Here is a 21,997-nt window from a genome sequence, read left to right on the forward strand (position 1 = left end):
ATCCAGAATTATATCTGGATACACCGTAGCTTGCAAACCTCGGAAAACAAGGTGACATTGCTTGTAAAATACTGCATTCTTTATCACGGAGCTGGATGGTGCATCCTTTTCTTCAAGTAAGAAGAGGTCTGACCAAAGGAGAGTTAATACATCCAGCAATTTAGGCTGTAAGAGTGGTAATACAAGCGAGGGACTGTGGAGGTGCGAACTTAAGACGCGTGAATTGCTCGTGGTGAAAGTGTCCACCAGCCACACACCTCGAAATTATCCACATTATTTGCACATCCTTACAGTGCTAGTACATAAACGATAGTATAACAGTCATGCAACACAATTAATTATTTTTATTTGTATTTCATATCAGAAAATTAAAAGACGTGCCAACGAAAAAAAAAGTGGATTAATTTACTCAGCTGATAATAAGTGAAAGTTATTACACCTTACAGAAAAGTTGCAGATTTATTTTCGACACATGACATACATAAATGACAACGTTTATACGGTATTTGGTCCACAGCAACTCTCAAGCCGTTATGTCTACCGTCTGATGATGCACGGAGCCTGGGTGTAGTCACACCTGTAAAGAAAAAAAATAAAACATATCGTTTAATGGTGAATTCTTTTGATTTGGCAGATATAGTTCTAGAGGTCTTTTTCTGAACTTCAATAATATATCCAAACAAGGAAGCATACTAAATTTGCAAATCTGGTTCAAATGACTGTAAGCACTATGGGACTTAACATCTGAGGTCATCAGTCCCCTAGACTTAGAACTACTTAATCCTGAATAACTTAAGAACATCACACACATCCATGCCCGAGGCAGGATTCGAACCTGCGACCGCAGCAGCAGCGCTGTTCCGGACTGAAGCGCCTAGAACCGGGCGGCCACAGCTGCCGGCTTGCAAATCTGGTAGACGAGCATTGTCAGTGATACCGCCTCCCTTGATGTTATAAAAGAATTGGAGGGGCCAGTGGATGAATTTAGCGCTAGTCTCATTATGGTATCTGTTGTGTTTTCGAATTTATCACATCTTGGTAACAAATACAGGTAGTTCCATATGTTTCACTAGGAACCATTGTGTAGTGTGTAATTGTTTTTCCTACTGTGTTTATATTCTTATCTTTTAATTCAGTAAAACATATAACAAACTAAAACTCAAATTAGGCTCAAGTGGATTAGCACTTTCTTCCGTCGAATTAATGCTTTAAGCAGCCATGGCCGCGGGGTAGTCCCTAGGAGACATTGCAGGAGACATTAGGCAATGCAATTTTAAATCTAGTGCTAAGCTCACTAAGGCGACACAAGACTCAGGGATTTTTGTCACTATTTTTCTAAAGAAGAACTAGTAGTGATGGTGTGGGAGACTGGGAGTGATCTTGGACAGGCCTGTTCCTCAAATTCGATGCACTAATACGATATTACTGTCCGCTAATGGTCATTTTGTACAGATGTTCCGTCTTTACGACCAATACTATCGCGACAGTGCTGTGAGGCGAGTTAATATGGGATCTAGAGGGCGCTGACGACTGCTGACGAGGCACACAATTCGGTTGTGCCAGTTGAGAGTATCCATAGGTCGGGCTGTACCAGGAATGGCCTGCACCTTGAAGCGATTGGGAAGAGATCGTTGGTGAAACTTACAAGTACTGCTATATCATCTGCAAAACGGATACAGTGTATTCGTTCCCCGTTAATTTTAATTCCGAATGGGACGGAAATCTGTGGATGTGATGTACATGTACAGACAAACAATTTCAGGAAAAAATTGGATGATTTATTCTAGAGGAAGAGTTTCAGAAACTGAGCAAATCAATAACGGGTTAGTTCACCTCTGGCCCTTATGCAAGCAGCTATGAGGCTCGGCGTTGATTGACAGAGTTGTTGTATATCCCCCTGACGAATATCGTGGCACATTCTGTCCAATTGGCGCTTTAGATCATCGAAATTCCGAGATGTTAGGAGAGCCCTGCCCATAATGCTCCAAGCGTCTCGAAGTGGGGAGAGATCCGGCGACCTTGCCGGCCGTGGTACGATTTGGCAAGTACGAAGACAAGCAGTGAAAACTGTCGCTATGTACGCGTGGGCGTTATCTTGCTGAAATGTAAGACCAGGGTGGCTTGTCATGAAGGGCAACAAAACGGGGCGTAGAATATCCTCGACACAGAGCTGTGCTATAAGGGTGCTGCGTATGACAATCAATGGGGTCCTGAATGAGAATTTCCATTCTGCAGCGGAGTGTGCGCTGATATGAAACTTCCTGGCAGATTAAAACTGTGTGTCGCACCGAGGCTCGAACTCGGGATCTTTGCCTTTCGCGAGCAAGTGCTCTACCATCTGAGCTACCCAAGCACTTGCCCGCAAAAGGCAAAGGTCCCGAGTTCGAGTCTCGGTCCGGCACACAGTTTTAATCTGCCAGTAAGTTTCAATGGAGTCCTGCTATGAAAATAAATGACACGCCAGACCATCACTCCTGGCTATAGAGCGGTATGGCATCCCATCACTCTCCAGGGCGTCTTCACCGGTCATCGGGGCTCAGATCGAAGCATGACGCATCACTGAAGACAATTCTGCTCCAGTCAATGGGATTCCACGCCCAAGACGTGCCTGGAGTTGCGCCGGACAGCGGTGGGATACCAACCTGTCTGCCGCCCACCACACGGCCCGACAACCAGGACTGGTGGCCAGGGTGACATTTCTTTTTACAGCAGGACCCATTTGGCTGTTATTCGCGGCGCCCTTACAGCACAGCGGTATGTCAACGATATTCTATGCCCCATTTTGGTGTCCTTCATGGCAAGACATCATGGGCTTACATTTCAGCACGATAATGACCGCCTGCACACTGCGAGAGTTTCTACTGCTTCGGGCTTATCAAATCCTATCTTGGCCAGCGAGGTCGCCGGATCTCTCCCCAAATGAGAACTCCCGGAGCATTCTGGACAGGCCCTCCAATCATCTCGGTATTTTGACGATCTAATGCGCCAGTTGGACATAATGTGATACGACATCTCTCAGGAGAGCATCCAAGAACATTATCAATCAATGCCAATCCGATTAACTGCTTGTATAAGGGCCAGAAGCGGATCGACGGTTATAGACTTGCTCAATTTGTGAAGCTATCTCTCTTGAATAAATCCTCCAGTTTTTGTGAAACTGTAATCACTTCGTTGTCCGTACATGTACATCACATCTACCGATTTACGTCCCATTCGGATTAGTCCTCCGTGGTGTGTCGTTTATCTTGTCTTAGAGTGCATTTGCTATGAATAAATTATTGCACAATTCTTTATTCAGCGCCAAAGCAAATAGTTCTGCACAGTTACACGGAAAGGTTAGTTCCAGCATTAAAGATTTGTATTATTGTTCTTAATTGTTTGCACTCATTTAGTAAGAAATTTGTCAATCAATGTTTGAAAAGTAGCCACTTGAGTAAGGTAGCGAGGAACTGACAGGACGAATAAAGGTGCTCACTGGACTATGTGTCCGCAATTCTGATTTGTAGCGTACAATATTTAACTAAAAACATTATGAAATTAAAGAACAAACAACATACAGAGTGAATCCTAACACAATTCCTACATCGCCTGTATTTAATAAATATCGTTTATTCTTTGCTTTGTATATGATTCACTAATTACTCATTAAGTTAGGTTTGTGATATTTAAAGGAAACAATGCAACAGTCCCCAACCAAACCCAGATGTCAGCGAACAAGTCACTGAAATGATTTGTGGTTGTGTACTCGTTCTCAGATGGGTAGGTAACAAGTAATTAACATCATCTGACGATTAGGTTGACTTCATTGATTGGTTACTACAACCCAGCAACTATGTCACATCGGCAAGATGTCAAGAAGAACGTGGAGACGTATAGATCTCTGTGTATGACACGAGGGTGCACATAATGATCGTTTGGACACACAGTTTTAATATTATGTACAACAGTGTATTTTAAGTACACAGTGAGGGGTGTGAAGGGTTTTTATTCAACATAGTTGTCATTTTATGCTAGCAATATTTGTTGATGTAGGGGGTCTAATTTTTCCAGATCCATTAGCAAACAGCCCTCTAACAGAAATAAAATTCGTCTGACAAAATCTCACATGCAAAAGTTACATGCGATTAAATGAAGTGCGTGAATTTCTCCGTCACGATCGGTTACTGCGCCGAGCTTCAGAGAACTGTTTCGTGTGCCGTCCGCACGGAGTTACATTATCTCATCAAAATTATCTATGCGCCTGTTGGTGGACATTAATATGAGATTTATACACAGTTCGCCTTTATGATGGCTTGAACTCTGCAAGAGATACTTTCAGTGAGGTGTCTGAGTGTCTGTAGAGCAATGGTAGCCCACTCTTCCTCAAGGGCCGAAGGCAGAAAAGATAGTGATGCAATACTCTGTGGTCTGGATCGAAGTCGACGTTCTAACTCATCCCAGAGATTTAGGTCGGGACGCCGGGTAGGCCAGGCCCTTCCAAGAATATTATTGACCACAAAATATTGCCTCACAGATGTTGCTTTGTGACAGGGTACATTCTCATACTGGTACAAATAATAATCGTCTTCGAAATGTTCCTCTAGTGTGCAGTGCACTATGTTGTACAATGTGTTCATATCTCGCCAAATCTAGCGTTTTCTTAAGCGCAATAGTGGGACCTCACCCTAATTACGAAACCCTTACACTGTTAAACCACCGCCTCCGTACTCCACTCTTGGCCCTACACATTCACCTGTCATTTGCCAAACTCAAACCCTTACATCGGATTGCCACACGATATAGAGTGATTCCTGACTCCAAATCACTCGTTTCCTATCACCCACTGTACGACGCCGTCGCTCTTTACAGCTCGTCATGCGTTGCTCAACAGTGACTACAGAAATGTGTAGCTTATGGCCTGCTGCTCGATCATTGTACGCCATTCTTTTCAGCTCTCTACACACAATAGTTGTGTGGCTGGTAGCACCTCACAAATCTTGAGTGATTCCTTCCGCTGATCTGATGCCATTTCTTACAACCGCCCTCTGCAACGTTCGACGGTCCCTGTTCGTCAGTATATGAGGTCTCCCTGGTCTTAATTCAGATGTGATGGTTCTCCCGCGTTTCCACTTCACAATCGCATCACCAACAGGCAACTTGGGCAGCTTTAGAAGGGTTCAAATGTCCCTGATGAATCTGTAACTCACTCTCAGTGTGCCGTGGCGGTGAGGGACACGTGCAGCCAGGCTGAGCCCTACGACACTGGTCCACGTCAGAAGTCACTCACCTCTCCTGACAGATCGATTCTGCTCTCTCTCTCACCTTTTACTTTCCCCTCCTTGGGGAAGTGTATAGAGGAGTTTGTAGCCTGCTGGCTTTTACTCCACAATGTGTGATGTGAGTGTGGGATTGTCTTTGCTGTCTGTGTGTTGTGTTGGTGTTCTGGTGGTGTCTAGTACTTGCCTGAGGTTGGCGAGATGTTTGGTGTTTTAAGGATTAAGGATTGGTGTCAGAATTTGGAGATTTTTGGGATTTTTCTCTTCGACTTAGTCTTCGAAGATCGTCATGGGGCGTTTGTGGTTATCGTGGGTCATGTCGTACCGACCTAAGGAGTGGATGAGGTTGTTTCCAGATCTGGAAGAGCTCTGGTAGAAAGTCCTTGCTCGATCCTGGAATCTTTCTTTGAAGAGTGGGATTTCAGCAGCGGCGTGCAGGTCGTCTGTGGGGAATCCTATGGGTAGGTGTAGTGCGCTCCTGAGGGCGCGGTTCTGGAGCCTCTGGAATTTGTCCAGGTGCTGCTTTGCCGTGTATCCCCAGACAGGGCACGCATACTCCATTACTGACTGTATGAGGGCCTGATAGACATTTAGTCCTACAGAGCAGGGAAGGGAGCTGGTTGTGTTGAGGACTGGGTATAGGATGGACATTCTGGCGCAGACCTTCCCGTGGATCTCGTCTATATGGGGCTTCCACGTTAGTCTCGAGTCCAAGGTTACGCCGAAATACTTGGCGGATCTGCGCCAGGGGAGTCGGGATCCATGTAGGTGCAAGTAAAGGGGGGAGGGGTGTTGAGGGGGTCCGCATCTCCCGAGTCTATGGGTGATCAGCATAGCCTGTGTCTTTTCAGGATTGACGGTGACGCGCCAGCGATGGGCCCAGGTTTCTGTGTTATCTAAAACCCTTTGTAGCCTACATATGAACAGGTCCTTATTCGCATTACGAGTGTAAAAGGTGGTGTCGTCAGCGTACTGCGCAGTGTGGACCAGGGGAGCCATTGGAGTGTCTGCAGTGTACAGACTGTACAAAACGCGCTCCAGGACCGATCCTGTGGAACCCCATCACAAATTCGCCTTTTGGAGGAGGTGGCTGTTTCTACCTTGGCAGAGAAGGTTCTATTCGTGAGATAGCTTTGGATTAACCTGAGTCCGCAGCTCGTGGTCGTGCGGTAGCGTTCTCGCTTCCCACGCCCGGGTTCGATTCCCGGCGGGGTCAGGGATTTTCTCTGCCTCGTGATGACTGGGTGTTGTGTGATGTCCCTAGGTTAGTTAGGTTTAAGTAATTCTAAGTTTTAGGGGACTGATGACCATAGATGTTAAGTCCCATAGTGCTCAGAGCCATTTGAACCATTTTTGATTAAGCTGACTATGCTCCCAGGGAACCCTTGTTTGTATAACTAGTATAGTAGCCCTTTATGCCATACTGAGTCGAAGGCTTTGGATACATCAAATAGCACTATCCCGCAGTAGCTTCTATGGTTGAAGCCCTCTGTGGCTGCTTCCACTAGTCTCATGATCTGTTGTGGGGCGGAGTGCTTCTGTCAGAATCCGAATTGGAAATCTGGCAAAGGACGCTCGTTGGTGATGTGGTCTCGTATGGGAATAAACAGGAGGCGCTCATAGATCTTGCTGAGAGATGGCAAGAGGCTAATCGGCCTGTAGTGCTGCGGCAATAAAGGGTCTTTCCCTAGTTTGTGTATCGCGACCACTTCCGCGTGTTTCTAGTATGCTGGGAACTCGCGGGTACGAGTAATCTCGTTGAAGACGTTCGCGAGGTGTTCGACAGCCTATGGCGGGAGGTTTTTAACTAGCTGGTTGGTAACACTGTCGTGTCCTGGCACCTTTTTTGTAGGGAGGAACCTAATTACTTTTGCCACGTCTTCAGGGGCGAAAAGTGGGGGTTCGTCCTCTGGGTCCTCCTCAGCATTGAGGAAGACAGCCAGTTGACGACGCACTACCTCTTCATGTTCGTCATCCTGGGGTTCTACCGCTTGAAACTGCTTCTCGAAGATATCGGTGAGGGCGTTGGTCTTTTCAGCATGGCTGTTGCCCAGACCCCTCTCACCGTGCAGTGGCGGCAGCCTAGCGCGACTCTTGGTAAATTGTTTGGTTGCCTGCCATAGTGTGTGATCGTCTACTTTGAGGGCTGTGAGGCGGTTTTGCCATTGCTGGTTTCTGTGCTCATTGAGCGCTACCTTCAGCTCTCTCTGTAGACGATTGAGCAGCCTCCTGGTGGCCTGATTTCTGGTGATCTTCCACTCTTTCGCCACTCTGTTCTTGTGACGGATTTGGGCTAGTAGATGCTCCGGGAGTTATACTTGCGGGAGTGGGCCATCCCTTTGTGGGGGAGTGGCATCTTCCGCTGCCAGCAAGATGGTTCCTGCTGGGTCTTGTAGCGCTTGTTCTACTGTTTCGGGAGTAGGTGGCGGAGCGCGAGCGATATAAGAGGCGACAGTTTCCCGGTATGGCTCCCAGTATGTACGTTTGTAGGACGTCTGGTACCGTGGGAGTGCCACCCATTCTCCCACATCGACCTCTAGAATCACTGGGTTGTGACCGGAGGACATTCTGTTGATTGTCCTTGTGGCCACAAACCCCGCGATCCTCCTAGTGAGGGCTATGTCTAAGACGTTGGGCCCCTATTATGAGTTTGCCTTCAATTTGCCCTAGAGCAGCTATGTCTCCCTCGTCTATCTCGTCTTGTGGGGGTCAGTAGATTGCAACGATTGTTAGGGGTCCGATGGCAGTGGTTTCCTCCACGGCCACTGCTTCGACTTTATTGGTAGCTGGTATGAATACATGGTGGTGGGGAACCGTCTTTTTATGTAAATGGCCACTCCTCCACCTTGGGTTGGCCTATCTTTACGGTAGCTAACAAAGTTAGGAACTGACTGTCGCTTTTATTCCCGGTTTTAGGTGGGTTTCCCCCATCATGCATGTATCGATGGAGAACTCCTTCATGAGTTCTCTGAACTAGACCTCTCGATTAACAATGCCATCTGCGTTAAAGACTGACATTGTCAGGCCTTGGATATTTGGTCGTCTATCCATGATGGAGTTTTGTAACTACTGAGGAAGTCGAAGAGGGGAGCGACTGCTGGACTGTTGCCTGAAGGGCAACGAGGATCTGAGTGTTCTGCTTCTGGGCCTTCCTGAAGTCCTTCATCATTTCCATGACGAGGTTCATGGTCTGGACCATAATGCCTAACTTTTGATCCGAGGGGGTGGAGTGAGTGTGAGGTTCCCTAGAGCTTCCTCTGGCTTGGTGGACCTGGTCATTGTTGTGTTTCTCCCGATGTTGTTCTTGCGTGAGTATCTGGTGTTGTGGTGACAGGGCTTGCGTCGATTTCTCGACGTTTTCGTGGCTCTTTGGTGGAGAAACCACTTCTGCATATGTTGCCCTTGGAGGGTCAGGCATTGGTTTTATCCGTCTGTGTGTGTTGTCCTGTTTTGTCTCTCTGTGTGGTTTGATGGGATGGCAGTGTCTTGTTTTCGTGTGTGGGGGGGCGGCCTTCGCATCCTTTGTGTGTGTTTTCTGTGGACGTCGCAGCCTTGGTACCCGGCCGTGTGGTTTTCCCCACACAGCGAGCACCTCATCTGCGAGTCCATGTGTTTTATTGTGCAAGTCTTGGTGTCGTGGGGTTCGGCGCATTTTCTACAGGGCACGGGCATCTGGCAGTGGGCGGCAATGTAATCCAGTCCCTGACCCCTGCAGCACTGCCGTTACTGCTTCTCTACTGACTCCACGGTACTCCCCGCCTGCTTTTAAACTGGTGGGGCCGCCTGTCCTGACATCTAGCCTTCAATTCATTATTACATACACTATGTGATCAAAAGTGCCCGGACACCCCAAAAAAGCATACGTTTTTTATATTAGGTGCACTGTACTGCCACCTACTGCCAGGTACTCCCTATCAGCGACCTCAGTAGTCATTAGACATTGTGAGAGAGCAGAATGGGGCGCTCCGCGGAACTCACGGACTTCAAACCTGGTCAGGTGATTGGGTGTCACTTGTGTTATACATCTGTACGCGAGATTTCTACACTCCTAAACATCCCTAGGTGCACTGTTTCCGATGTGACAGTGAAGTGGAAACGTGAAGGGACACGTACACCACAAAAGCGTTCAGGCCAACCTCGTCTGTTGACTGACAGAGATCGCCGACAGTTGAAGAGGGTCGTAATGTATAATAGGCAGACATCTATCCAGACCATCGTACAGGAATTTCAAACTGCAAGTACTTTGACAGGTGGGAGGTGAGAAAACTTATATTTCATTGCCGAGTGGCTGCTCATAAGCCACACATCACACTGGTAAATGGCAAACGACGCTTCGCTTGGTGTTAGGAGCGTAAACATTGGACGATTGAACAGTGGAAAAACTTTGTCTGGAGTGACGAATCATGATACACAATGTGGCGATCAGATGGCAGTGTATATGTTGGTATGGCGAATGCTTGGTGAACGTCATCTGCCAGCGTGTGTAGTGCTAAGAGTAAAATTCGGAGGCGGTGGTGTTATGGTGTGGTCGTGTTTTTCATGGTGGGTCTTGCACCCCTTATTGATTTCCGTGGCACTATCACTGCACAGATCTATACTGATGTTTTAAGCACCTTCTTGCATCCCACTGTTGAAGAGCAATTCGGGGATGGCGATTGCATCTTTCAACACAATCGAGCACCTGTTAATAATGCACTGGTTACACAACAATAACATCCCCGTAATGGAAAGTCCTTCACAGAGTCCTGCCTTGAATTCTATAGAAGACTTTTGGGATATTTTGGAACGCCGACTTCGTGCCAGACCTCACCGACCGACGTCGATACCTCTCCTCAGCGCAGCATTCGGTGAAGAATGGGCTGTCATTCCCCAAGAAACCTTCCAGTAACTGATAGACCGTATGTCTGCGAGAGAGGAAGCTGTCATCAAGGCTAAGGGTGGGCGAACATCATACTGAATTCCAGCGTTACCGATGGAGGGCGCCACGAACTTGCAAGTCATTTTCAGCCAGGTCTCCGGATACTTTCGTTCACGTAGTGCACGTGTGCCTGGATACTTTCGATCAGATAGTGTATGTCTTTAGGACGGTCATCACAGTGTCTGCTCCCAGTCGCCACGTCCGCAGCTCGTGGTCTACTGGTTGGCATTGCTGCCTCTGGATCATGGGGTCCCGCGTTCGATTCCCCGCCGGGTTGAGGATTTTCTCCGCCCGGGGACTGAGTGTTTGTATTGTCCTCATCATCTTCTCAAAGTGGTGAGACAGGAAATGGAAAGACTGGGAATTTGTACAGACGCTGATAACCACAAACATCATCATCATCTGTTCTCCACCATAGAATCCCGACAGTCAGGCTGTGAGGGAAGATTCAGCGCCTTCGATGAAGGCGGTAGGAGTAAACCGTCTTATCGTGAATGGGCTTTTAAAAAATTAACGGTCGGAGATAACACAGTGGTATCGCGGCAAGAACTGTTTTATCGCATAGCGAAGAACTTCTTAACCGACGTTTCGTGAGTAACACACCGTTATGGAAATGTGGTGTGATTTCAATTACCTGCCTTCCAGATTCCAGGGAACTAGTGTATGATTCCTGCATGACATACTGCGTAACAAGTGTAACTTTACGAGAGCAAAATATCGAGTTTAATGACGAGGAAACCTGTACTAAACCTGCCCACTGCTTTCGATTCGGCGTGATGAACTAAGGAACCTCCACAGAATATGAAATGGCTCTGAGCACTATGGGACTAGACTGCTGTGGTCATAAGTCCCCTAGAACTTAGAACTACTTAAACCTAACTAACCTAAGGACAGCACACAACACCCAGCCATCACGAGGCAGAGAAAATTCCTAACCCCGCCGGGAATCGAACCCGGGAACCCGGGCGTGGGAAGCGAGAACGCTACCGCACGACCACGAGATGCGGGCAATATGAAATGATGTTAGCTAAATTTTGTTAATAGCTCGTGAGTGTTTGGAACATTTTGAAGCAATACGCATTTATTAATAATAAAGGAGATCTTGTTAACTAAACAGCAAACTTTTAGTTAGCCTAACGCAGATCTTAGCTCTGTTTCTGTCGACGGTCCTGAGAAGATCTCTTTCTGTATAGTAGCTGTCATCAGTTTGCGGAAAGTAGATCACTGGTTATCAGGTTTTCACTACGCTCCATGTCTTCCGCTGGCCCTTGCTCAGTGAGCAGCAAGGCGGATTGTTTACAAACGTTTGCGAGAATAGCTACCAACCAACAGACTGAATAAACGCAAAACCCAGAGCCAGTTACCTCGCCTCCCCACATAATGCTACTGCACCCATTTCTGGCTATGTTGCGTACCTCGCGTAGGGTCTTGACGATAAAAGAGATTACGCCGCTTACAGAGACATATGGACAGTAATTTTTTTCTGTCGGTCATTACGTGTGTGGAATAATACAGACAATCGGTTACTTTTGTATGAAGTATCTTTTGCCATGCACTGTCCAATGGCTTGAGCCACAGAAGGGCACGATGATGTTAATCCATCAACAAACCAGTATATGTAGGATTAATTAAAGAATCGTGCTTCCATGTACAAAACAGCTTCAAACTTCTGGTTACAAATGAGTTGATGCGTTAAATATTTGACGTCACATATTTATGATAGAAAATTTTATCAGTGGTTTGGATTATGTTTATAGTTTATTTTAAGTCGCTACGTGTTCTCATTCTCAAACACTGGATGAGTGTAGACGGGATAATCTGCGCTCCTTTTTTGAAGAAAAGCTAGTTTTTCACGCATCTCAATGTTTATTACGTCGAAATTATCTTCTGAACTATGTGTCGTACGATAATATAATGTTTAGATACATTCAGTGGTATATAGAGGAAGCTGTTTCCAAAATATTTAACGAATGGAGTGTGTATTAAAGAGGTAATAAATTAAAACGTCAGACCTGATAATGAAGTTTTACTGCAAACTTTTCTCCTTTCATCATTTTGCAGGTTGTGTCAGTGTGAAAGCGTTTCGTAAAGGTTTGAGAAGTTAAGAAAAGGTTTTTGGAAGTCGTAAAATGCTATCATTCTCAAATACGCGATAAATAAAGTTTGGGTATACACAGCTTGTAACTGTAATACTTGTCTTACTGTGTTAAACATTTAATATGAGCTGTACACCGTAATGAGTATAATACGACACCATTTAAATTTTCAGTTTGCTCAATAATTACATGAAAAACTGAAAAACAAACTCTTGTTGCGCCTAGGAGCAGTTAGATAGGCATCCTGCTACTGGTACCGTGTACCGTGAACCGGGTTAGTTGTTTAGTTTTTTGGAAATTTATGATAAGTTCCTATGGGGCCAAACCGCTGAGGTCATCGGTCCCTAGGCTTACACACTACTTAATCTAACGTAAACTAACTTACGCTAAGGACAACACACACCCCCATGCCCGAGGGAGGACTCGAACCTCCGACGGGGGGAGCCGCGCGAACCGTGGCAAGGCGCCCTTAAGGCTAGACCGCACGACTACCCCGTGCGGCAGTTGTTTAGGAATATAGATGTAAAATTCGTTAAACGTTAATTTTGACTGCGCTGTTATACTGCAGTCGGACCTCTGTATTTATATTGAGATGACGAAAGTCTTGGGATAGCGACACGCTCTTATACAGATGGCGGTAGCATCACGAACACAAGATATAAAAGGGTAGTGCGTTGTTGGATCTGTCATTCGTACTCAGATGATTCATGTGAAAAAATTTCCGATTTGATTATGGGCGCATGACGGGAATTAACAAACTTTCAACGCGGAATGATAGTTTCAACTAGAAGCATAGGACATTTCATTTCGGCAATCGTTAGGGAATGCAATATTCCGAGATCCACAGTGTCAAGAGTGTGCCGAGAATACCAAATTTCTGGCATTACCTCTCACCAGGGACAACACAGTTGCCGACGGCGTTCACTTAAGGACCGAGAGCAGCAGTGTTTGTGTAGAGTTGTCAGTGCTATCAAGTAAACAACACTGTGTGAAATAACCGCAGAAATCAACGTGAGGCATGCGACGAACGTTTCCGTTATGACAGTGTACGAAACCCGGCGTTAAGGGACTACGGCAGCAGACGACCGCTGCGAGTGCCTTTGCTAACAGCGCGACATCGCCTGCAGCGACTCTCCTCGGCTGGTGACCATGTCGGTTGGACCCCAGTAGGTTGGAAAACCGTGACCTGGTCAGATGAGACCCGATTTCATTTGGTATGAGCTTATGGTAGGTTTCGAGTGTGGCGCAGACCTCACTAATCCGTGGACCCAATTTATCAACAAGGCATGGAACCTATTGGTGGCTCCATAATCAAATGGTTCAAATGGCTCTGAGCACTATGGGACTTAACATCAGAGGTCATCAGTCCCATAGAACTTAGAACTACTTAAACGTAACTAACCTAAGGACATCACAGACATCCATGCCCGAGAAAGGGTTCGAACCTGCAACAGTAGCAGTCGCGCGGTTCCGGAGTGAAGCGCCTAGAACCGCTCGGCCACCGCGGCCGGCGCTCCATAATCATGTGGGCTGTGTTTATATGGAATAGACTAGATCCTCCTGTCCAACCGAACCTTGACTGGAAATGTTCGGCTACTTGGAGACCATCTGTAGCCATTCATGGACTTCATGTTCACAAACAACGATGGAACTTTTATGACTGACAATTCTCCATGTCATCGGGCCACAATGGTTCACGATTGGTTTGAAGAACATTCAGGACAATTCGTGCGATTCATTGTGCCACTCATCGAACATTTATGGGACATAGTCGAGAGGTTAGTTTGTGCACAAAATCCTGCATCGTCAACAGTTTCAGTATAAAGGTAGCATACCTCAATATTTCCGCAGGGGACTTACAGTGATTTGTTGAGTCCATGGCACGTCGAACTGCTACACGATGGACGACAAAAGGACGCTCGACCGATGTTAGGAGGCATCCCATGACGTTTGTCACCTCAGTGTGTATGCACAGTGCATCGAGATGTATCCTTCAGAAGCCGTTTCCAATCCTACAGAAAATGTGTGAGGTCTCATAAAAAACAGTCAGCGTTATAATTTGGCAGCTATAATCGTTGCAGTAATTTGGCTGGCACCTGACGTAGTAGAAGTATCTGACGGTGGTCACATACCAGGACACGTCTTTGGCATGCATTCCCAACTGCACGTCAGAGAGACGGATAAGCCATGTTTCGTGCTATCATGTAAAGTGGGTGCAAGAGAACTGGGCCCGTCCACAGAAATGCATTTTTGTTGTCAGCGCTGGGACAGTCCACCTCTCTGTTTCGAAGGGGTGGCCGCCTCTGCTCGCTGTCGCCTACTGAGCTGTGCACTACATCCAGTATAAACGGAACATTCTCTGGCCACTTCGGCTACACTGCGGAAATGGAGGCGTTTGCACACCACTTTCTGAGCAATCTTTCTCAGACGGATTTAAAGAAACTATTTGGTAAAAAAAAATTGGTTCTCTCGTATCTCATAGCCTCATTTGTCAGCTTCATGGTGAACTGCCCGCTATTTTGTCAATGTTGACAAAGTGATATTTCGACATTAAGTAAGGATCTGCGCATATTCGAATAGTTCGCAATGAAAAATAGGGGTCGCTATGAGTTTGCGTTGGGTGCATTTGCGTTTGGTGCCCGTTACGTCATATATTGTGCATAAGTGATGTAGCTAACACACTGAATTTTTCTGTAAACTTGAGATGAGATCTATATTTCCAATCTCGAGAAAATGGATTGTATGTAGTGCAGTCTCTTGCGACCACACTTGCAGACAACAGAGTGAAAAGTAATAATTCTGTCATAAACAGTTCAAAATACCTAAACAAGTTTATGGCAAATGACAGCACGCAAAGCGGAGAGTATGTTGCCTCATACTGTATAAGGGTCGAGCAAAAAGTTCCGTTTGAGAGCGTTGCTGCAGAGGCTATGCAACGTAGCGTGACTCTGATATGGGTATAAACCGGAAAGCCACATCATTATGACTACCTGCTTAATGGTTTGTTTGTATCAGTGATCCGACAGTTTGTTGGTGTGTTTGTGGAGATAAGTGGCATTAGGTGTCTACGCACAGGTCATGTAATTCACGTAAATAACGTAAGGCTGATTTGCGTACCCGGTGATGGCGGCCGATAGCGACCCAGAGGGGTTCCATAGGATTTACATAAGGCGAAATCGGTCTCTGAGACATCAACATGAGTTCACTGATCTGCTCCTGAAACCTCTGTATCGTGGTTCTCGCTCCGGGACACGTATGTTTATACTGCTGGAAGATAGCATCGCTGTCTGGGAAGGCATCAAGGGATGCAGATGGTTCACAGCTGTCAGCGTATCTTTGATTACTACCACTGGTGCCATGCAAGTGCAGGAGAATGTCTCCCATGGCATAATACTGCTTCCACCAGCGTGCATCATAGGATACTGCACGTTTGGAGCCGCCGTTCATCTCGATGAGAGCGTTTGTGGAGACGACGAGCGACGTAGTGTATCAAAAATGTGATTCACCCACTGCAGTCGTGTGTGTGTGTGTGTGTGTGTGTGTGTGTGTGTGTTTGGAGCTTACAGGCGCCCAACGACGTGGTTATCAGCGCCATTACACACATTAAAAGAAATGAATGTGGATAAAACAGCGAAATGTTAACACAGGTGCTGAGACAATGAAGAAATACTAAAATGTGCTATACAGGAGGTTGAAACATAAGTAAAACGACAGAGAGGCTAAAAGAAAGGCACATAGAAATGTCACTGGCTGCCCACTTGCAAAAAAAAACATGGGTGAGCCAGTCACCCTGTGAATACTTTAAAACCATTCCTCTAAAATCTTTGGAAAGATATGGGACAATTCACAAAACATTAAAGCTCGAACCACATTCGTTTGAACTTCACTTAAAATAGAGGGCAGATCCGTCGGCAAAACCGCCGCGGTCCGCCGGTCGGAAAATAAAACACAGTCCAATAAAATGTGACGCACAGTTGTCTGTACGCCACATGCACCAGAAATTGGGGAAGCCTCTCGCCGGAGTAGGAAGCCATGCGTCGTAGGGCTGTGGCCTATGCGAAGACGAGTAAGAAGGACCTCGTCTCGTCGGCGTGGCTGGAAGGAGGTACGCCATGGCCGGTTTGTGGGCTTCACTACACGGAGCTTATTGTCGATCACCTACAGCCACTTGGCTTCCCATCGACACATGACTTTGTATCTCAACAGCGAGGCGATAGCATGCAGGGGGACGGCACACTGAAAGAACTGAGGATCACTACATGGCTCCTTGGTTGCTAGATCTGGCTTTTCGTTCCCCTCAATACCCATGTGGCCTGGTACCCAACAGAAAGACACCTTCCACAATCATTGTAGTTGAAGGAGGTCATCCTGGGTATTCTGGATTACTGCTGGGTACAAACGTTGGAAAGAATGAAGGGCGCTCAGAGAATCGCAACAGAGAAGGAATTTTGCACTTTAAGAAAGTCTCATGTGATCCAGTGCCCGCAAGATCGCATATAATTCTGAGTAGAAGACAGTAAATTCTTGATGCAGTCGGACCTTGGGGACACGATACGAGCAAACGACAGAGCAACCAACGGTTTTTTTCTGCTTGGACCCATCCGTAAGAAAGTCCACACAGTTGCGGAGGCCATATAAAATGTTAGAAAATATTGCATTACAAGGAGAAGTAAGAGTGCAATCTCTCCTGTATTGCATTAAATCCAAAACTACAGTGGACCTCTGCAGTAACCATAGTGGTAGATGCTTAAAACCCTTGACTTGGGGTTGTACTGGCTCCACGTGGAGTGACTCCAGTTCGTGCTGCAGGGGTATCCCAAACGGCATTGTGGTTCTTGGACAGTTGGAGAAAAGGCGTTCTAGAGGCATACGAACAACAGTATAATGTGCAGGTGAAGTCGGAGCTACGAGGAACTTACATGCCAGAAGAACCATGAGGACCTGCCGCCGGATGGTGAGCGGCGGTTCCGCGGCCTCAGCACTGAGACTGGGTATGGCTGTAGTCCTGTAAGCACCCGTGACCAGCCGAATCCCCTCATGATGGACAGGGTCAATGATCTTCAAATAAGAAGGCCTCGCTGATCCATACACCGCGCAACCATAGTCCAGCCACGAAAGCCCTATAAAACTGGAGCAGACGCGCCCTGTCCGCTCTCCAAGACCTATGGCTAAGGCGCATTAAGATATTCAGTGCCTTCAGAGTTATGGATTTCAGGTTTCTCAGGTGTGACAAACACGTCAATTTGGAGTAAAAAATGAGGCCCAGAAACGTCAATGAGTCTCTAAAATATAGGATGGTGTCTCTCATATGCAAGACAGGTAAATAAAAAATACGACGAGAACGATTAAAATGAACACAAGAACACATATCTGCAGAAAACGGAAAACACGTCTTTGCGGTCCACTCTTCTAGCCTCCACACTGTAAGTTGCAACTGGTGGCATGCTGTTCCAACACTGGAGGAGGAACAGAAAACAGCAAACTCGTCCACAAATAAGGAGCAGGACTCCTTACTGTAGACATGATACTGTATATGGCTATGGCAAGGAGGGTAACACTGCCCTCACTGACACCATTAGCCTGCTCAGAACGATCTAACAGTGAGTCACCAACACAGGTCCTAAAAAACCGCTGAGACAGGAAAGATGGGGAGGTGGCCGCTAAAGCCCCAGGGATGCAGTTGTGCGCGAATACAGGGTCTCCAAGTAGTATCGTACACCTTACTGATGTCGAAGAATATGTCGATACAGTGATGTTTACTAAGGAAACCTGCCGAACAGCGGCCTCTAGCAGGGTCAGGTTGCCGACAGTGGACCGAAATCTCCGTAACTGATACTGAGAGCGACTAAGGAGTTGCCTGGTTTCTAACAACCAGACCAGACAACGGTTAATCATTCGGTTTAGGTCTTTCCCACACAGCTCGTTAAGGCGATACTCCGATAACTACTGGAACATGTGCAGTTCTTTCCTCGTCTGAGGAGAGCTATCAAAAGTGCCTCTCTCTATGATTTGGGAAGTTACCACGTGTCTGCCAGATACGATTAAAACATTCGAGGAGGATTTCCTTAGCGCTGCTGGCAAATGTCGAAGCATGCAGTTGTACATTTGGCCATGACCAGGTGCAGTATCACGTGTCTCTGAGAGAGGGTCGATTCCAGCTCCCACATGGAGAAAGTGTAGTTGTACGCCTCAGAACTGTTGGATCTGAACTCCAGTTTTCCCCTCTCTACAATAGCATGGTAGCGACGATATGCTGGGTCCTGGCGGATTTGAGGTAGTTTGTGCAAAATTCTCTGCTAGCTTCTGAGCAATGTCTCCTGGCACTGTTTGGAGACATCCCTGTTTCAGCACTGCTGTTATTGGTAAACGGCTGCGTTTACCAGAAATCCCCCTGATGGCTTCCCAACCTTTCATAGAAAAAGTCAAACGGTTGATAGAGCCCAGAAACGCTTGCAATCACCTTTACTTGCTCTCCTTAATTATGCATCGAGCCTTGGCTCTTGCGACTCGAAAGGCTCGGATGGCTGAATGGCACTCATCTGTCCACCAAGGTACATGTCGCCTCCTAAGATGACCTGAGGACTTAGTGATAGATAAGTCAGTGGCGTGACAGATCAATCGTGTGATGTGGTCCACGTATTCTTGGACGCTGTTGTGATGTTCAAACACAACCAGCTGGCTGGATAGTGTCCAGTTAACCCTGCTAACCATCCATACTCTTCTCTTAAGGTAGTTCTCCATCCAGTAGGTGAACGCAGATTGAGGAGTGGTCACTGGAATGAAAGTCGTCAACGACTTCCCCCTGAACAGAGTCTGCAAGGATTCAAGAGCAAAAAGAGAGGTCGATAGCTGAGAATGATTCCATAGCAGTGCAGAAATTAGTGTGAGTATCTTTGGTGAGGATGCAAAGCTCGTGAGACGTCATGAGGCTCTCAAAAACCCGAGGCTCACAACACATGACGGGTATTGAAGTCTCCCATTTCGAGAAATGGTTGGGGGAGTTGTTCCACAAGATCTCAGAGTCTGTTGCATTCGGTGGAGGGAGATACAGCGAGCAAACACTGAGCCTCCAACACCTATGAATCTCGACCGCAACTGCTTGCAGGTCAGCAGCCAGGTGGAGAGGAGTGATGCGCATCATTGACAAACACAGCAACCCATCCCTTGGCTCTGTCCCCAGTCAGACCATCCTTTTGGTTAGGGTAAAGCCCCGTAACACAGGGATGTCAGTGGCTTTAAAATGTGTTTCTTGTAAACACAGGCACTGGGGTCGTTCCTGCACTAGCAGTTCAGTTCCTCCACAAGTGTCCTGAACCCATTAATGTTCCACTGTAATATGGGAGCCATCTATGATGAGAGTTACACTTTCACCCTGTCATTCCGCCGGGGAGGGGAGTCCATAATGGGTGGGCTCAGTCTTGGGCGAGATGATGCCCTAGTCTGACATCAATCTCCATTAGCTCTACCAAAGACTCAACAGGGATGTCAGATAGCGTAACGTCGACATCGTCGGACTGTTTACTTTCCGACTCCGTGAGTGGGTGGCGCTTGGCCTTTGATATTTTGTCCTGGGTAGGGTTCAGAGCCACAACTGCGGCAGTGGCAGTGGTAGCGCTAGGCAGTGGACCAGACTGAACCTTAGAGCAGATAGCACCATGTCAGCGACCACAGACTTTTCCGATGTTTTGGGAGGAAGTGTGGACTGTGAAGTAACTGCAGCAGCACAAGTGCACTGACAAACGCAGGTACTAGTCCTAACACTAGCTACCTCCGTTTACGTAGCAGCATCACTTTCCCGTACTGCTTGTTTAACAACTGAAGGATAGGAGCTAGCAAACATTGGGGGCTGCATAGTCTTATAAATCTTCTTGGTCTCAGTATAGGGGATCAGTCGTGTTGTTTTAATATCTTGTATCTTCCGTTCTTCAAGAAAGACACAGCAGTCTCTTCTCCAGAGTAATTCACACACTTAGGAGAAGATGAACATCTGACTCCTTCATGGGCAGCCTTACCCCATTTTCCACAAATAGCTTTTCCCTTACATCCAAGAGTAGTGTGCCCAAATCGCTGGCATTTAAAATAGCGCATTGGATTGGGAACATAGAGCTGTATGATTAAGCGAAGATAACATGCCTTAATATATTCTGGGAGTTCTGTGCTATTAAAATTGAGGATGAGCGAGTCTGCCTATCTACAATGCCTTGTTGGGCCCATTCAACTTTCAGGTCTTCTTTCCGGATGTCCGTCAGGTCTGTGCATGTCGCAATACATTTACTGTCGTTTAATGTGGCGTGGAGGTCAGTCTCAATGGCATAGTCACCATGTGTTTTGGCTTTCTTTAGATTTGTTACTTGTTGGGAACTTGATGTTTCCACGAACAGTGTCCCAGTTTGTAACTGCTTAACTGATTTTAAAAGTACCTGAAATATCGTTTAAACCCTTTTGTATGTAAAAAGGCGATACTTTTACAAAACTTCCGTCTTTCCTTTTAACGAATAAAAACACGCTCTAGCCAGCAGCATGCATTCTGTTAGTAAACCCACTAGAATTCTTTAATACCCCTGAGCGCGGGAGGCTGGCTACTCGAGCCCTTTTATTTGATTGCGTGCTGATACCTACCAGTGCCCTCCCATCCGCTGAGAGGTGGAAGAGAAACCTTTGAAGGATCCATCTCCGTCCCAGGAGTAGCTATGGAAATAAAAGTCCACCTATACAGAGCCCTGCATGCCTTGGTAAGCCTTATGCAACTCAGGGGTGGCAGGTTTCACAGAAGTTGCCCACTAACGACTGTTCCACCTCAACAACCATACATCTCATCAACGTGCAGCACACCTTGAGACTGAGGTGCTTTTTATAGAGGTTTTTACCACCCTCGCGATCTGGGTGGTCAAGCCAAGACACCCATTCCCTGTAACACATAATGTTCCACTGCCGCATCTTATAGTGGTCGCTGAAGCATGGCCAGTGCTTACGATGACAGGGGACTGGAGGCGCTTACCAGTCCCCAGCTCAGGAACCCCAGGGTCGCCAAGCCCGTACCCAGCCAACGAATGCTGAACCCCCGAGAGCCTACTGTAGTTGTAATTGACGATGTTGTTGGTCAACATGTGAACACGTAGGGGTGGTCTGCTGCAGAGCTCCATGTTCAACACAGTACGATAAATGGTGTGTTCTGAAACACTTGTGCGTTCACCAGCGTTGTGCCATTTCAGCAGAGATGCTACAGATCACCGTCTGTCCGACTCTACAGAGCAGACAAGCCTCGGAACCCCACGTTCTGTGAAGAGTCGTGGACATCCAACCATTTAGCGGCTCGTGGTAGTTTCACTGTCCTTCTACCTCTTTCCGTAGATGCTCACGACAGTAGCACGTGAACATTCGACCAGCTTCGCCGTTTTCGTGATACTCGTTCACAGGTTCTACGTAATACTAATCTGCCCTTTGTCAAAGACACTTACCTTAATGGATTTCCGCATTTGCAACCTATATCTTCGCCAGGATGATCCGCGCCCGTGTCTCCTCTGCTTACATAGTTTTATTACCGCAACGCCACCGGGCGGCATCCAACGTGGCGGTGGGCAGTGGTCACAGGTTTTGGCTGATCGGTGTATAAGAGCCGGTATGTAAGCTGGGGATCAGTGTGGCATTCGCGTCTTTCCGAAATGCATGTGTCGTTGCAGGCCACGAAAGATAGCGCTATCGCTGGGAACCAGAGTCGAAAGCGTCGA

At 46.9% G+C, this 21,997-nt stretch overlaps 1 long non-coding RNA gene across 1 annotated transcript in view; it reads right to left on the minus strand.

The window, feature by feature from the left end:
• Positions 1 to 387: 387 nt before the first annotated feature.
• The window catches only part of LOC126234397 (uncharacterized), a 57,467-nt gene continuing 35,857 nt past the window's right edge, over positions 388 to 21,997 (minus strand). The window contains exon 3 of the long non-coding RNA XR_007544719.1: positions 388 to 577. This is a non-coding gene — a long non-coding RNA (uncharacterized LOC126234397). The remainder of the gene's footprint in view (positions 578 to 21,997) is intronic.

The sequence above is a fragment of the Schistocerca nitens genome, chromosome 2, assembly GCF_023898315.1.
Source record: "Schistocerca nitens isolate TAMUIC-IGC-003100 chromosome 2, iqSchNite1.1, whole genome shotgun sequence".
Taxonomy (NCBI): Eukaryota; Metazoa; Arthropoda; class Insecta; order Orthoptera; family Acrididae; genus Schistocerca; species Schistocerca nitens.